The 3,412-nt window shown below is 41.5% G+C and overlaps 1 pseudogene; it reads right to left on the bottom strand.

The window, feature by feature from the left end:
- Positions 1–3,100: 3,100 nt before the first annotated feature.
- Positions 3,101–3,192, bottom strand: LOC144505679 (U6 spliceosomal RNA; annotated as a pseudogene).
- Between the last annotated feature and the right edge of the window lie 220 nt (positions 3,193–3,412).

Below are 3,412 nucleotides of genomic sequence, written 5' to 3'. Positions count from 1 at the left end.
TTTATGGCACTCTGTGCAACACAAAGGCTGCGGGTGATTCACACTGGTATGGGGGTGGGCAGAGCCTAATCCCGCTTGAGAGGCCGGCATCAGACTGCTGAGGGGGCCACTGCACAGGTGCCAATTTCCCAGTATAGAGTGTGCCATGCTGACAGTGTCAGCGTGCCCAGTGGGCAGTGGCAGGGTGCCAGGCTGGCATTGCCCTAGGGACACTGCCCCCTTGCCCCGACCTCCTGGGGGGCCTCAATGGCCTCCGTTCCAACCAGTGAGGCTATCACACCTTGTCCCCGTTGCTGGGGACCATATGTGATCCCCGCTGGTTTGGAAACATAAGTGAGCCCGGACGATTGCATTCTGGGCTCACTAAACAAATGCTAAATGAGGAAATGAATATTTCATTTCAGGGACCGGCGCAAGATTATTTACGTCAGACAGTGGTCGCGATTTCTGTTTTTGGCATCCTGCTTAAATTTCCTGCCCTGTTATGCTACTTGAGCAGCATAGTGGGCCGGGAAAATCATGCCCATTATATTGCTTGTTACAATCTTCAGTTAAGGTTGTCTTAAGAGTCCAATTCATTAATTTCCATCACCGCCTTACCAGATACTAAGATACTCCACCTGCTTTAGAAAATAATCCAGTCTGAAAAAATGTGTTCTTTTAAGGTCATGCTCCTTAACAGAGGAGCATGAATTTTTTCACACAGAGGGTGGTGAGTGTCTGGAACGAGCTGCCAGAGGCAGTAGTAGAGGCGGGTACAATTTTGTCTTTTAAAAAGCATTTAAGCACTTACATGGGTAAGATGGGTACAGAGGGATATGGGCCAAATGTGGGCAATTGGGACTAGCTTAGTGGTAAAAACTGGGCGGCATGGACAAATTGGGCTGAAGGGCCTGTTTCCATGCTGTAAACCTCTATGACTCTGAGAGATAACCTTTTCCTTGCTTCTGTCATTAGGATTTTGGCAGAAATGCTCACTGAAAGATTTTCAAATGGCTCTGTGATTATCTCTGCATTGCCTCCTACTCACTGATTTACTGCATTTAAAATCCTCATCTTCAATTTTACCTCTGCAAACTCTTCCAGAATCAGGCTGCATTTCACAGCCTTTGGCTGGAACTCTACCACCTTGCCCGCCATGGAATTGGCGCGGGCAAGGGTCCAACAATAGAAACCTTTGTTGAACTCGGGCGGGAATTTCCGGTCTCACCCGAGCGAGGATGTAAAATCCTGCCCTTCATCTTTCAACTATTGCCTTCTGTGGATACCACCCTCATTTCATTTTATTGTCTACATTTATTTTGTGCTGTTACTCCCCTAGACTTTGCTCTCTGAAACTCCCTTGTGCAATTCCTCCTCCTTTCTACCTTTCCTCACTTAAAAATCATCTCCAAGCCTTCAATGATTCATGAACATTCTTTTCTGGCTTAGTGTCTACATTCCTTTACTACTTCAGAAAGAGGTTTGGAACATTTTATATATTACATATGGAAGTTGCCGTTCCATAGCACTAGGCCCAGTTTATGAACTCAGAGTTTCTGTAATACTTTTCAAATGAAATATTCCCTCATCATATTTCAGCTAATCCTTCTCCACCATTTACTCACATTTAGATTTACATGGAGTGCTTTCTAGTTTCTGCACTCTGATGGCCTTGGTCTAATGTACTGGGCGTCCAGTCCTTCATTATTGACTTATTCTGTTAAGTTTTCAATAATTTGATTTGTTCTCATTGCTTGTTCCATTATTTACAATTTCTTGCATGGGTTTATTATACTCTGTGTGTTTGTTCTACTTCGATATTATCATATAAAATACCAACGTTAAAAAAAAGTGACTTCTGATTCATCCCATGGTCAAAATGTAGAACCTACCTCTTGCTGGTCATTAATCTTATTCCCAACATTTGCTGCGATGCTTTAAGTAAATGTGGTTGCTCCTTAATTTCAGTTTTATCTACTCCTTGTAAATAATAGGTGGGGAAAAGTAAAATCCACCTCAATCATGAGTGTAATTCAAAGGAATGGAGATCACACAACAGAAGGGAATAGATAATGCCAGTTGTGAATTATCACAAACGTACACACATTTTCCCTCATAATTCAACTCAGAAAGTTAAAGGCATTCAGACCTTTAAGTGATGATGGACAGGTGACAGCACTGACTTTGAACTCAGATATGGGTAGTCTTTTCTTCTTCAGTTTGGGGCGGATGGGGTGCTGAAGTTGTGGCATATAGAGTCTGTCTCAAATGTGTTTTGTAGGTGTCTAAAACCAACTCTTTGCTGAATGAGTGAATAAATTAAATTGTCTTTTCACTCACTGTAAATTCAATTTATTAAATATTATTCGGTGCCGCAATTCAGGGATGGAGATCACAGCAGGCATGTTAATATAGAACGTGGGTGAAACAACCAGATAATACATCTATAATGTATTCTGAAACTGTACTGTGTCATTTCAAATAGATCCTGTCAAAATATCTACTGCTGTTATTGCTGAAAACAATCAACCCAAAAGCAGAGAGCTAGGTTAGTTCAGTTTGAACTGTCAAAATGTGAAAAAAAAGATTATTTAAAATTCTTTTTTTCCAAATGAAATAACACGGCATTCACTCCCAATAGAATGTGCCAATTCAAGCTGTCTGCTGATAATTCCTCCACTCCCAGAGTCATTGTCAATGGTTGTATTAATAAGGAAATTAATTAGAGGTCGCCAACACAACACGGATGAAGTTTAAGCCTCGACTGAATGATAACTTAACTTGCTTGCTCTCTCACCTCAGATGCATGAATCATTAGGGGTCAGTAAGGCACCTATTAAATGTCCTAATGTCCCTAGTTAATGTAAACGCTGCTGAAACAGACAAAAGGAGCAAAGCGACAGGGGAAATCTTGTGTCAGGATTTTTAAACCATTTTTCCACTGGAAAACTTTACTTTTGCATCCTGCGCTTTCATTTCAAAAAAGTGGATCTGCTTTTGAAAAAGGTCACAGGTCATGGCTTTAGTTATTTTGCAAATGCCGATTGAAGTCCTTAGTCCCATTAATTTCTCCAGTATTATTTCATACTAATATTAACTTTTAAGTTCCTTATGCTTGCTAGATATAGAACGCTTCATGAATTTGTACAGGGGCCATGCTAATCGTCTCTGTGTCATTCCAATTTTAGTGTATGTGTTGCTGAAGCAAGCTGTGTCCAACAAGTCAATGTTGATGAATCTAATATCAGCAGGTTTGACTCCCAGCCTTGTAATGCACAGGCCCATCCGTATGTGGATATGCCCTGGCACTCATGAAACAAACTCCCAACGATGGGTGAATAGTGCCAATGCCTTCTGGACACTTGGGTGAGTTGAAGTCTAAGGGAGTAAACCCTGACAAGAAAAAATCTGGAGTGGAGCCAATCAATGG

Source organism: Mustelus asterias, chromosome 16 (genome assembly GCF_964213995.1).
Source record: "Mustelus asterias chromosome 16, sMusAst1.hap1.1, whole genome shotgun sequence".
Lineage (NCBI taxonomy): Eukaryota > Metazoa > Chordata > Chondrichthyes > Carcharhiniformes > Triakidae > Mustelus > Mustelus asterias.
The sequence above is the reverse complement of the archived record's forward strand: the minus strand, read 5'-3'. Positions and strand labels throughout refer to the sequence as shown.